At 39.6% G+C, this 15103-nt stretch overlaps 1 non-coding gene across 1 annotated transcript; it reads right to left on the bottom strand.

Annotated features, from left to right (window-relative positions):
• Positions 1-11158: 11158 nt before the first annotated feature.
• LOC130951170 (small nucleolar RNA R71) lies at positions 11159-11266 on the bottom strand. The gene has a single exon (XR_009073854.1). It is a non-coding gene; the product is annotated as a small nucleolar RNA R71 (small nucleolar RNA).
• Positions 11267-15103: the final 3837 nt, after the last annotated feature.

Here is a 15103-nt window from a genome sequence, read left to right as displayed (position 1 = left end):
GGTTAAGAGAATGTGTTGACCCATAAATATCTTTGGGATGAGTCTAATTTATAAGAAATAATTTTGTTTTCAAATTGGAGTGCATACTGATGACATGCTGAACATCCCAGGCTTTTTTGGATGGAGAGCAAGCTACAAGATATTTGACAAGTGAAAGCAGGAATTATGTTTGTTTATTGTTACTACTACTACTACTTCCTTGGAGTTTAATGGATAAGGTAATTTAATCTAATATTCAGGACATGTCTTGTAGCTTATTTTTCCTCATTAAACCAAATTTTGTTGCTTTATTCTAATTATTTGAATGTGTTCTTGTTTGACAGTTGACTGAACAAAAATTGACAAGAAAGGAAGGTATAAGCTTTTCTTGTTTGAGGTTACTTGCTAAGATTAAAGCCTCGCTATCCTTCACTTGAAATTTCTGAAGGTTTTGATAAATTTTACCACCAATAGAAGCAGGAGGCTAATCTGATTCAATCTGCTCTTATTGTCAATTATCTTTGTTTCCATCTCAATGTGTTCTTGTCCTAAATAACATTGTTCATCTTTTGTTGTTTAGGAAGCTTGCAGACAAGATTGCAGCTTCTGGTTAGTATGTGGTTGTTCCGGACTTCTTTTATGGTGAACCCTATGATCCTCAAAATACTAATAGACCTTTAGGAGAGTGGCTAAAAGATCATGGAACGGTTAGTTCTTTTTAATGATTCAACATTATTTCTTTGTTCATAATGATACAACATTATTTCCCCATGATCCAAACCACAAGCTGCAAATCCACCATATCCTCTCTCATCCTCTCCTCTTTCTCCAATGAAACCTCTCAGTTCCTGCTATGATTCGATCCTCTGCTGATTGGAAGAACACTGGGAAGAACAAGAAGTGCAGAAGGAGGAACACTGAAAAAAGCAGCATAACATGTCACCATAAATATGCTTCTTCTTCTTCTTCTTCTTCTTCTTCTTCTTTTCATGATGTATGGTGTGGCCCTGGAATTGGATTCGCATCAGATCATGCTTCTACTTCTGTGGATTGTGTGGTGGCAAGGAAGAATGCTTCTTCAAGAAGGAACCTTGATGCTGTTGAGAGAGCAACACATAGGGAAGAGGTATTCTTCTTTCTCCATCATCATCTTCTACTTCAATTCTTACTGTTTTCTTTTTTTTATTTAATTAATTCATTTATGTTGTTTTCTCTTCAGACATTGCATTTTCATGTTCATATAATTATTGTGAATTGAGGCCTCTTCTATTTCTCAACTCAATGATAGTTCTTGATTGCTTAATTGATCAAAGACTTGTATAAATTATCCGGTCACTGAATTGAATCTAAATCACTTGCTTTTAGACTTGTTCTGCTTTATTGCATTGTGTGCATTACATGTTCCAAATCTGCTATTGCTATTTGGCAGCATCCATGATCTTTAAAAAGAACTAACCCTGAGAAATCTATGGAAGAGTTCCAAATTGTTGCAGGCAGATACTTGAAATTTAATCAAAAGTAACTGCAGTGGTAACAATTTCTTTTTGTTTTTTTTTTCTAATAACTGCAGTGTAAATCGGATATAGTAAGGTAGACATCCTCTGCTTAGAAAGTGGGAAGCAGCGAATAATTTTGATGGACCAAGAATCTCAAGAAGCAAGTATATTGCCATCATCACTAAGAAGTTCAAGAAAGAATGAAGCTATCCATAAATTAGGATATTGAATCTTGATGAGTCCACTAGTAATTATTTGTCATCTAATGTATTTAGATTGTATTATTGTATGGAAATAATTGCTTCTTATTATAAAGAAAGCATTTTGTACTCACTGGTATGGTTTTCTATTTATACCATCAATAAAAATTTGTATTTATTAAATTTATATTTATTTTGTATGAAAATAAGATTATTTTGTAATTAAAAAAATAAAAAAATTCTATTTTACCTTACTGATGGATTTACAGACGGATTTTCTGTCTGTAATTAGAGTGTAAGATGATTTTCCAAAGTTCAAATTATAGACGAAAAATCTGTCGGAAAATCCGTCTGTAATTATAGACGGAAAATTCGTCGAAAAATCTGTCTGTAATTACAGACGAAAAATTCGTCTGAAAATCCATCTGTAATTACAGACGGAAAATCCGTCAAAAAGTTCGTCGCCTTTGGGAAATGGATAGAAAATTTACCGAGGAAAAATCTGTCGGTAACTGGTAAAAATCCGTCTGTAATTTTCTGTCGAAAAAAAATCCGTCGGTAAATAATTTCCGACGGGACTTTTACAGAGGGACAAAATCCGTCGGTAACCAAAAATCCGTCTGTAATAAAGACTAAATCCATCTGTAAATCTCTCTGTATTAATCAATTTTCTAGTTGTGTGATGTGTGAAAATTAAAGCTCACGGATAGTGGCAAGTGCACCGGATTGTTTAAGTAATACCACGGTGAGTGGATATCATTCCCATGAGGATTAACGGATTGAGGCAAGCAATGTCTAATTAAGTATCTAATTAGATTGATCCAACCTTAGATTTTGGATTGTGAATCTTGAAGAAAAATAGAAAAAGAAGAAGAAAATTAGGAGAATGCTTGATGTTGAGAGAAATCAATAGATGAGAATGTCGAAGGCTTCGGAGATGTTTGATTCTTGAAAGAACAATGCTTATGCTCTCTTATTTAATTTCATGCAAAAATCTTTTCACAGCAGATCATTTATAACTAAATCCCAATCTCTTGGTGATTTAATTTCTCTAAATCTAATTAATAGCTAATCCCTTGGTCAACTAATTGAGAGAAGAGGTAAAGAACGATTTTGATTTAAGTCGTATAACATTCAAGAACTATCACTAGCCAAATTATATGTCACGTATTCGAACTAGATCTAGATAAGTGAAGATTATTGGATGAGGTTTAAGCAAATTTCAAAATTCATTTTTTCAAATATAAAATTAGAATCCAAGACAGATATAGAAATATTTTCCAATAGTTCTAACCCTTATTGATGAAGAGAAAAACTCAATATTGTAAAAGTAAAGAAGCATGTATTGAAATAAAGAAAACACTTACATTTTTAATCTTAAAACCAAACAAAGCTCCTAACCTTCAACAGAGGAGGTTTAGTGACTCATGAAGAAAACTAATCCCAATGATGAGAAAGGTGTCCGATGGATGGGTGATACCTTCTCTATGAACAAGGTTCACTTATTTATAGCCTAAGTTTTAGAATTTAAATTCAAAATTAACCTTAATCATATATTTATCTTTTGGAAAGATAAGATAGTTAACTACCTTCTTCAAATTCAAATTAAAATAATAATCCAAATATAATCTATAAATGAATCCTAACAACCAGATCCTTTATAGTTTTAAAAGGAAATAATGATAGGTAATCTTCTTGAATCTTCAATTGTAACACCCTAATATGCAAATCCTTATGCTCGAGTCATAAGTCAATGATATTATGGTGATACGACTCTCTGGTGGATTTTTAATATATAAATATAGGTAAATTCGAAAGGAATATTAATAGAGAAGCCTGAAAAGAGTAGAAATAAAATCGCGAAGACGTTTCACTCACGTTTCGACAACGAAAAGTTAAACTGTTAGCCTGAATGCGATATGCGGACAAGGAATAAAGGAGATTAAGAGATAGATAACAGATAGATATATATAACATAAGTAATAGCCACTAGTCGCGACCCGCGAAGTTTAGGCCGGCTAGGGTACAGTATGAAAGTAACTGACAACAGTACATCCTAATCTCTCCCAAAGGAAACATAAGAGCCTCTATAGGCAAGTTCCAAAAGAGTTCAGCACATAATATAATCTTTTCAAAACAAAAGTGGAGAGATTCTAAAGAAAACCCAAAGTAGAGAAAATAAATATCTTCGCCGTCTCTCAGACGAACCGCAGCTCACTTCTGAGCACCTGAACCTGTATCTGAAAAACAAGAGATATATACGGAATGAGAACCCCGGGCCCATGGGTTCCCAGTACGGTAAAAGTGCCAAATAAATACAATGCACTGCAATAAAAACTCACTAAGCATCCTAAACAAATAGGCAAACCCAAACAATTCAAACATATGCAAATGATGTATGCCTGCCCTATGGCTGATGATATCATCTGTCGGTTATATAGCCAACCCGACATGTCCTGGTAGCTAACCATGGACAGAAGCACCCCTTGCGGAGCAAGTAGGTTTGAGCTACAACCCCCTTGCTACTACCCGCTCAGCCCAGAGCCAGTGGAACAACCACTACTGCGGCTACTACCCAGGCGGGTGTTTAACAGCTCAACCTGGAGCGAGTGGATTCACCACTACTGCCGCTACTACCCAGGTGTCACAATCTCTGACCTGGAGCAAGTGGGACGAACCACAACCCTTGCTACTGCCCAGGTATCTTAAGCATTAACCCGGAGCAAGTGGGACGAACCACAACCCTTGCTACTGCCCAGGTATCTTAAACATTAACCCGGAGCAAGTGGGACGAACCACAACCCTTGCTACTGCCCAAGTATCTTAAACATTAACCCGGAGCAAGTGGGACGAACCACAACCCTTGCTACTGCCCAGGTATCTCAAACATATATTCATTCAATCTCAATTCATATTATCAATCCTCATTGTTATCAAATCTCAAACATTAACCTGGAGCAAGTGGGACGAACCACAACCCATACTACTACCCAGGTATCACAAATACATTCATTCAAAACTCCATAATTAAACTCATTTATCATAAACATCCTTTTCCGTCTCACACCTGGAGCAAGTGGACAACGCCACTGCCTACTACCCGGGGTTACACATCACATTTCAACATCTTCCATTATTATCCATTTAACACATTCATTCATTAGTCATATATGCAATTATTCTCAGCCATAATCAATAATGGCTTTGCCGTGACCCGGCAATAACTCAGCCATCCGGCTTATGGTCCAATCAAGAACCAGCCATTTATCAATAAATATAGCCCTTCGGCTCATGGCATACACGGTACTCCCACCGTCATCCTCCAAATCTCATATAATCATCGTTGATCATCATTGATCAAAACTTTTCCCCTTGCTTCACTCGCAAGTTACCACATCTCCTAACTCTTTTCTCATTGATAGGCATATCATAATGATTTAATACATAAGGGGTGAGATCGGAGGCTTAAAAGTATGAGACTTGGCTTTTAAACTCAAAAATCAACTTTGGGATGAAAACAGGGCCACGCGTACGCGTACTCCACGCGCACGCGTGGATGGCCACAAAACTCATCGGCGCATACGCGCCATTCACGCGGACGCGCGGATAAAAAAAATAGACAACGACGTGTACGCGTCAGCCACGCGTACGCGTGGGTACACTTGCGCCCCAAGCACAAGACTGGCACAACTCTGGCACAACTCTCGGGAAAATGGCTGGGCAATGGGTGCAGCGCATCGACGCGCACGCGCACACCACGCGCACGCGTGGATGGTGCCTTCTTGAAGAACGACGCGTACGCGCCAAGTGCGCCTACGCGTGGAGGGTCATTCTGCTAAAAATTTTCTAAGTTAAAAGCTGCAGAATTCACAGATTCAACCCCCAATCTTCTGACGGACATAACTTTCTCATTTTAAATCGTTTTTCACCCGTTCTTCGAACGGCATGGACATCCCGGATCCAATTTCATTTCTAAACAGATTTGGCACAAAACAGAGATCCGTAGTCCAAGTTATGTCCCGTCAAAGTATGCCCAAAAACCATGTTTTTCATACAAAACCACAAAGTGCCATTTTCAAAACAAGCCATTTTCAACTCTTTTCAAAATCAACCAAAACATGCCAATTTCAACCCTTTTTGAAACCAATCAAAATGTATCAAAATTAACATCAAGCCTCCTCAACTCATACATTAACACTTTACCACGATTCACAAAACCGCCATATAACCATCTTTACCTATTTCAAATAAATGGCTAAATTACAAACATATCAACATGTCATACATCCTTCCTCATCCCAATTTCCAACAATACTATTTCCAATCAACCATCATTATACATAACCAATATCATACTCACTATCACGTGGTTTCACCCCCAAATCAACCTTAATCATTTCTCAAGCATATATCACAACATACATATCTCTCATGCATTATCATACCATCAAGGCATCAATAATCATACTCACATATATGACCACATGATATATCTCAACCAAAATCAAACATACCTCATCTATACAATTTCACCCAAAATTACCAATTTCCACACTTCAACTCCTCAAACCTCATTATTCAATAACCAACACAATCATTCATATATTCATTATATGAAATTCATCCAATCACTTGTGTCATCATACAATGCACACATCAACTTACCTCCCTTACCTCTTTCCGGCCTCTGGCCCAAAATTTACGGCCTCTGGCCCAATTTCACAATTTAAATGCATAAACCACAAATTAATACTCATTACCCAATACATCAAATTTTCAATACACCAAGCATACAAGGCCACACAATTCTCAACCCAATCATCAATTCACATTACATACCAACTATGCATATTAGCATCAACCATTTACACAATCCAAACTTAATCCTAGGGGCATCTAGCCTAGGAATTCTCATCACATCACACGGTACTTAAATGAAACTTAAACCGTACCTCTTGTAGCCAAATCAATTGAGCCTCTTTTTTGGAAGTCTCTACCAACCTTAGCCCCAAGCCTCACCAAAGCTCCTCAAGCAACACCAATCTCCCAATTGTGCACCAAAACCATCAAATGCACTAACATAACCAATATGACATACATACATCAACCTAGGGCTCATAAAAATGACAAATCACAAGGGTTTGAGCACTTCTTACCTCAGCCCATATGAAGTAGGGATAGAACTCACTTAGAATCCATGTTGGAGTATCCCTAAACACCCAAAATCACAAGATTTCAACACTAACTCCCCAAAAACGTGTAACAGTGGGGAAATTTAAAAACTGGGCAGAGATGAATGGAATACTCACCACAAAACTTAGATATAATTGTAGAGGATGAGAAGAGCGATGCGTGGCCGCAAACGGCTCGTCACTCGGAGCTCTGTAGCTCAAGTTATGGTGGTTTGAAGATCAAAGAGAGTTAGGTTTTCTCTCTTCTCTTCTCTCTTCCCAATTTCAGCGCCCAACACCCCTCCTTTAGGGCAAAATGAGCTGAAATGCTCATAACTAATGTTTATATATGTTGGGTCTTGGGCCCATGATGAGCGGATAATTTGTATACTTTTTGGCATTATTTTTAGTATGTTTTTGATATGATATAGTTAGTTTTTAGTATATTTTTATTAGTTTTTAATTAAAATTCACTTTTCTGGACTTTACTATGAGTTTGTGTGTTTTTCTGTGATTTCAGGTATTTTCTGGCTGAAATTGAGGGACCTGAGCAAAAATCTGATCCAGAGACTCAAAAGGACTGCAGATGCTGTTGGATTCTGACCTCCCTGCATTCGAAGCGGATTTTCTGGAGCTACAGAAGCCCAATTGGCGCGCTCTCAACGGCGTTGGAAAGTAGACATCCTGCGCTTTCCAGCAATATATAATAGTCCATACTTTGCCCAAGATTTGATGGCCCAAACCGGCGTTCAAAGTCACCTCAAGAAATCCCAGCGTTAAACGCTGGAACTGGCACCCAAATGGGAGTTAAACGCCCAAACTGGCACCAAAGCTGGCGTTTAACTCCAAGAAGAGTCTCTACACGAAATTGCTTCATTGCTCAGCCCAAGCACACACCAAGTGGGCCCGGAAGAGGATTTTTATGTCATTTACTCATTTCTGTACACCCTAGGCTACTAGTTTCTTATAAGTAGGACCTTTTACTATTGTATTAGGGAGAATCTTTTTGATCATGTTTTTATGATTGAACCCTCTTTGGGAGGCTGGCCATTCGGCCATGCCTAGACCTTATGCTTATGTATTTTCAACGGTGGAGTTTCTACACACCATAGATTAAGGTGTGGAGCTCTGCTGTACCTCGAGTATTAATGCAATTACTATTGTTCTTCCATTCAAATTCCGCTTGTTCTTTATCCAAGATATCACTTGTTCTTCAACATGATGAAGGTGATGATTGACGCCCATCACCATTCTCACCCATGAACAAGGTGACTGACAACCATTCTTGTTCTACAAGCATCTGAGGCTTAGTGAATATCTCTTGGATTCCTGATTGCACGATGCATGGTTGATCGCCTGACAACCGAGTGCTCGCCTGACAAACGAGCCAACCATTCCGTGAGATCAGAGTCTTCGTGGTATAGGCAAGAACTGATGGCAGCATTCAAGAGAATCCGGAAGGTCTAACCTTGTCTGTGGTATTCTGAGTAGGATTCAATGATTGAATGACTGTGACGTGCTTCAAACCTGTAACCTACTGGGCGTTAGTGACAGACGCAAAAGAGTTATTCTATTCCGGTAGGGGAGGGAACCAAACCGGTGATTGGCAGCACTGTGACAGAGTGTGTGCATTAGCTTTCACTGCGAGGATGGGAGGTAGCTGCTGACAACAGTGAGACCCTATACGAGCTTGCCATGGAAAGGAGTAAGAAGAGTTGGATGAAGACAGTAGGAAAGCAGAGAGACGGAAGGGAAGGCATCTTCATGTGCTTATCTGAAGTTCCTACCAATGAATTACATAAGTATCACTATCTTTATCTTTTATGTTATTTTCGTTCATCACCATATATATCTGAGTTTGCCTGACTAAGATTTACAAGATGACCATAGCTTGCTTCAATACTAACAATCTCCGTGGGATCGACCCTTACTCACGTAAGGTTTATTACTTGGACGACCCAGTGCACTTGCTGGTTAGTTGTGCGAAGTTGTGTAATGCCATGGTATTGAGCGCACCAAGTTTTTGGAGCCATTACCAGGGATTATGAGAGTTGTGAAAAAGTATAGTTCACAATTTCGCGCATCAAGTTTTTGGCGCCGTTGCCGGGGATTGTTCTAGTTTTGAGCAAGCCTTTGGTAACATCAGTGCCAAGATCCGGCAACAACATCAATTTTTTTGGTGTTATTGCCCGGGATTGTTCAGGCTGGACAACTGACGGTTCATCTTGTTGCTTAGATTAGGTATTTTTTTTCGAAATTCTTGAAGATGAATTCTAGAGTTTCATGATGATTTGTTGAAATCTGGCTGGCTGAGAAGCCATGTCTAATCTGATTGGACCGAGGTTTCAACTTATCACCACAAGAGCTTGTTGATTTCGTGTCAATCTTGCTTTTGGAGCAGTGATTTGCTAAGGCTTGGCTGACCTTTGGTCATGTCTAGTGTTTTGGACCGAAGCTTTCTTTGAAAGCTTGGCTGGCTGTGAAGCCATGTCTAATTCCTGGACCGGAGTCTTAGACTAGCATTGCACTGATTCCTGGAATTCTCATTAAGAATTTTGATACCTTTTCCCACTTAATTTTCGAAAAAAAAAAAATTTGCAAAATCATAAAAACCCAAAAATATTTGATGTTTCTTGCTTGAGTCTAGAGTCTCATCTTAAGTTTGGTGTCAAATGCATGTTTTTGTTATATTTTTCGAATTCATGCATATAGTTCTTTGTTTTGATCTTTGAATTCTTTTGGCTTGAGTGTTTCTGTGTCTCATATAGTGTCAGTAGTACACAAACTGCTAAGTTTGGTGTCTTGCATGCATTGTTATTTGATTCTTGTTGCATTTTAATTATTAAAAATCCAAAAATATTTTTAATTTGTGTCTTTTCAAGTCAATGATACAAGGGATTGAAGATTCAGAACACACTGCAGAGGAATTATACAGAAAAAGCTGAGCATTCAAAAATGCCCAGTGAAGAAGGCAGACTGGCGTTTAAACGCCAGCCAGGGTACCTGGTTGGGCGTTTAACGCCCAAAAAGGTAGCATTTTGGGCGTTAAACGCCAGAATGTATACCATTCTGGGCGTTTAACGCCAGGATGGTGCTAGGGGGAAGATTTTGTTTTCAAATCAATTTTTTTTCAAGTTTTTCAAAATCAAATCTTTTTCAAATCATATCTTTTCAATCAAATGTTTTCAAAATCAATTTCTTTCCTTTTTCAAAGATACTTACTAACAATTAATGATTTGATTGAACATTTTTTTTGCCTTTTCTGTTAAGGAAGGTTTTATGTTTGAATCATATCTTTTCTTGTTAGGCAAGTCATTAATTTTTAAACTCATATCTTTTAAAATTGTTTTCAAATCATATCTTCTCAATCACATCTTTTTAAAACCATAACTTTTCAATCAAATCTTTTTAATCACATTTTTTTTAATAGTTTTCAATCAAATCTTTTTAGTTTCTAATTTCAAAATCTTTTTCAAAAATCACTTGATTTCTTTTTCACTTTTAATTTTCGAAAATTATCAATCAAATTTTCAAAATGTTTTCAAAATCTTTTAAATGAATTTTCGAAAATCCACTTCCCTCCTTCTCACATCCTTCTATTTATGGAGTACCACTCCTTCTAAATGCACAATTCGAACCTTATCTAAGTAAAGTTCGAATTCTTCTTCTCCTTCTTCTTTCTATTTCTCTTTTCCTCTGACACTTCAAGGAATCTCTATACTGTGACATAGAGGATTCCATATTGTCTTTTTTTTTTCTCCTCTTACATATGAGCAGGAGCAGAGACAAAGGCATTCTTGTTGAAGCTGATCCTGAACCTGAGAGGACCCTGAAGAGAAAGCTAAGAGAAGCCAAAGCACAACTCTCTTTAGAGGACCTGACCGAATTCTTCAAGGAAGAAGAACACATGGCAGCCGAAAACAACAACAATGCCAACAATGCAAGGAAGGTGCTGGGTGACTTTACTGCACCTACTCCTGATTTCTATGGGAGAAGCATCTCTATCCCTGCCATTGGAGCAAACAACTTTGAGCTTAAGCCTCAATTAGTTTCTCTAATGCAACAGAATTGCAAGTTCTATGGACTTCCAATGGAAGATCCTCATCAGTTTTTAGCTGAATTCTTGCAAATCTGTGACACAGTCAAGACTAATGGGGTTAACCCTGAGGTCTATAGACTGATGCTATTCCCTTTTGCTGTAAGAGACAGAGCTAGAATATGGTTGGATTCTCAACCTAAAGAAAGCCTGGACTCTTGGGAAAAGCTAGTCAATGCCTTCTTGGCAAAGTTCTTTCCACCACAAAGATGGAGTAAGCTTAGAGTGGAAGTCCAAACCTTCAGACAGAAGGATGGAGAATCCCTCTATGAAGCTTGGGAAAGATACAAACAATTAATCAGAAGATGTCCTTCAGACATGCTTTCTGAATGGAGCATCATAGGCATTTTCTATGATGGTCTCTCTGAACTATCCAAGATGTCCTTGGATAGCTCTGCTGGAGGATCTCTTCATCTGAAGAAGACGCCTGCAGAAGCTCAAGAATTGATTGAAATGGTTGCAAATAACCAACTCATGTACACTTCTGAAAGGAATCCTGTGAACAATGGGACTAGTCAGAAGAAAGGAGTTCTTGAGATTGACACTCTGAATGCCATATTGGCTCAGAACAAGATATTGACTCAACAAGTCAATTTAATTTCTCAAAGTCTGTCTGGAATGCAAAATGCACCAAACAGTACTAAGGATGCTTCATCTGAGGAAGAAGCTTATGACCCTGAGAACCCTTCCATGGAAGAGGTGAATTACCTAGGAGAACCCTATGGAAACACCTATAATTCCTCATGGAGAAATCACCCAAATCTCTCATGGAAGAATCAAGAGAGACCTCAACAAGGTTTCAATAACAATAATGGTGGAAGAAACAGGTTTAGCAATGGCAAGCCTTTTCCATCATCTTCTCAGCAACAGACAGAGAGTTCTAAGCAGAATACTTCTGACTTAGCAACAATGGTCTCTGATCTAATAAAGACCACTCAAAGTTTCATGAATGAAACAAGGTCCTCCATCAGAAATTTGGAAGGACAAGTGGGTCAGCTGAGCAAGAAAGTTACTGAACTCCCTCCTAGTACTCTCCCAAGTAATACAGAAGAAAATCCAAAAGGAGAGTGCAAGGCCATCAACATGGCCGAATATGGAGAGGAAAGAGAGGAAGAAGACGCCACTGAGAAACACCTCAGTGGGCGTGCACCACTCTCCTCTGGGTTCCTCAATGAGGAACCTTGGGAATCTGAGGCTCAAAATGAGACCATAGAGATTCCATTGGACTTACTTCTGCCATTCATGAGCTCTGATGAGTATTCTTCCTCTGAAGAGGATGAGTATGTCACTGAGGAGCAAGTTGCTAAATACCTTGGAGCAATCATGAAACTAAATGACAAGTTATTTGGAAATGAGACTTGGGAGGATGAACCTCCCTTGCTCACCAAAGAACTGGATGACTTGTCTAGGCAGAAACTGCCTCAAAAGAGGCAGGATCCTGGGAAGTTTTCTATACCTTGTACCATAGGCACCATGACCTTCAAGAAGGCCTTGTGTGACTTAGGGTCAAGTGTGAACCTCATGCCCCTCTCTGTAATGGAGAAATTAGGGATCTTAGAGGTGCAAGCTGCAAGAATCTCATTAGAGATGGCAGACAACTCAAGAAAACAAGCCCATGGACTTGTAGAGGATGTTCTGGTTAAAGTTGAAGACCAGTACATTCCTACTGATTTCATAGTCATAGAGACTGGGAAGTGCATGGATGAATCCATCATCCTTGGCAGACCCTTCCTAGCCACAGCAAAGGCTGTGATGATGTTGACAGAGGAGAGTTAATCATTCAAGTGAATGAAAAATCCTTGGTGTTTAAGGCCCAAGGATATCCCTCTGTCATCATGGAGAGGAAGCATGAAGAGCTTCTCTCAAAACAGAGCCAAGCAGAGCCCCCACAGTCAAACTCTAAGTTTGGTGTTGGGAGGCTACAGCCAAACTCTAAGTTTGGTGTTGAAACCCCACATTCAAACTCTAAGTTTGGTGTTGGGAGGTTTCAACACGGTTCTGAGCATTTCTGAGGCTCCATGAGAGCCCTCTGTCAAGCTAATGACATTAAAGAAGCGCTTGTTGGGAGGCAACCCAATGTTTTATAATTAATTATTTTCTTTTGTTATTTTATCTTTTTTGTAGGTTGATGATCATAAGAAGTCACAAAAACAATGAAAAAAGCAAAAACAGAATGAAAAACAGGAAGAAAAACAGCACACCCTGGAGGAGAAGAAGCTGGCGTTCAAACGCCAGTAATGCTAGCTGTTGGGCGTTTAACGCCCAGTCTGGCACCATTCTGGGCGTTTAACGCCAGAAAGGGGCACCAGACTGGCGTTAAACGCCAGTAAAGGGCAAGAACCTGGTGTTAAACGCCAGGAATGGGCACCAGCCCGGCGTTTAACGCCAGAAATGGCTCAAAACGTGATTTTGAGCAACATTTGGTGCAGGGATGACTTTTCCTTGACACTACAGGATCTGTGGACCCCATAGGACCCTACCATCACTCTCTCTCTTCTTCCCCCATTCACCAATCACCTCAACACCTCTTCCCCAAAAAACCCCTCACCTATCAAATCCCATCTTTCTCTTCACCACTCACATCCATCCTTCATAAAACCCCACCAACCTCACCCTTCAAATTCAAACCACTTTCCCTCCCAAACCCACCCATAATGGCCGAACCACTCACCCCCTCCTCTCCTATATATACCCTTCTTCAACCCTTCAATTTCACACAACCTAAACACCACTTCCCCCCCTCTTTGGCCGAACACACTACCATCTCCCTTCTTCTTCATTTCTTCTTCTTCTACTCCCTTCTTTCTTCTTTTGCTCGAGGACGAGCAAACATTTTAAGTTTGGTGTGGTAAAAGCGTTGCTTTTTCGTTTTTCCATAACCATCTATGGCATCCAAGGCCGGAGAAACCTCTAGAAAGAGGAAAGGGAAGGCAAAAGCTTCCACCTCCGAGTCATGGGAGATGGATAGATTCCTCTCAAGGGTGCATCAAGACCACTTCTATGAAGTTGTGGCCTTGAAGAAGGTGATCTCCGAGGTCCCCTTTTCACTCAAAAAGGGTGAATATCCGGAGATCCGCCATGAGATCCGAAGAAGAGGTTGGGAAGTACTTACCAACCCCATTCAACAAGTCGGAATCTTGATGGTTCAAGAGTTCTATGCCAATGCATGGATCACAAAGAACCATGACCAAAGTGTGAACCCGAATCCAAAGAATTATCTCACTATGGTTCGGGGGAAATACTTGGATTTTAGTCCGGAGAGTGTGAGGGTGGCGTTCAACTTGCCTATGATGCAAGGAGATGAGCATCCTTACACTAGAAGGGTCAACTTTGATCAAAGGTTGGACCAAGTCCTCACAGTCATATGTGAAGAGGGCGCACAATGGAAGCAAGATTCAAGAGGAAAGCCGGTCCAATTGAGAAGGCATGACCTCAAGCCGTGGCTAGAGGATGGTTAGAGTTCATACAACGCTCAATCATCCCCACTAGCAACCGGTCCGAAGTTACCATAGACCGGGCCATCATGATCCATAGTATCATGATTGGAGAAGAAATAGAGGTTCATGAGGTTATAGCCCAAGAACTCTATAAGGTGGCGGACAAGACCTCCACCTTGGCAAGGTTAGCCTTTCCTCATCTCATTTGTCACCTCTGTTATTCAGTTGGAGTTGACATAGAGGGACATTCCCATTGATGAGGACAAGCCTATCACCAAGAAAAGGATGGAGTACACAAGAGATCTCACTCATCATGAGATCCCTGAGATTCCTCAAGGGATGAATTTTCCTCCACAAAACTATTGGGAGCAACTAAACACCTCCCTAGGAGAACTAAGTTCCAACATGGGACAACTGAGGGTGGAGCATCAAGAACACTCCATCATCCTTCATGAAATTAGAGAAGATCAAAGAATCATGAGGGAGGAGCAACAAAGACAAGGAAGAGACATTGAGGAGCTCAAGCACTCCATAGGATCTTCAAGAGCAAGAAAGAGCCGCCATCACTAAGGTGGACCCGTTCTTTGATTTCCTTGTTATTGTTCTTCTGTTTTTCGAATTTTAATGCTTATGTTTATCCATGTTTGTGTCTTGTGATCATTAGTGTCTTAGTGTCTATGCCTTAAAGTTATGAATGTCCTATGAATCCATCACCTCTCTTAAA

Source organism: Arachis stenosperma, chromosome 1 (assembly GCF_014773155.1).
Source record: "Arachis stenosperma cultivar V10309 chromosome 1, arast.V10309.gnm1.PFL2, whole genome shotgun sequence".
Lineage (NCBI taxonomy): Eukaryota > Viridiplantae > Streptophyta > Magnoliopsida > Fabales > Fabaceae > Arachis > Arachis stenosperma.
Note: the sequence above shows the minus strand (reverse complement) of the source record. Positions and strands in the feature narration are given on the sequence as shown.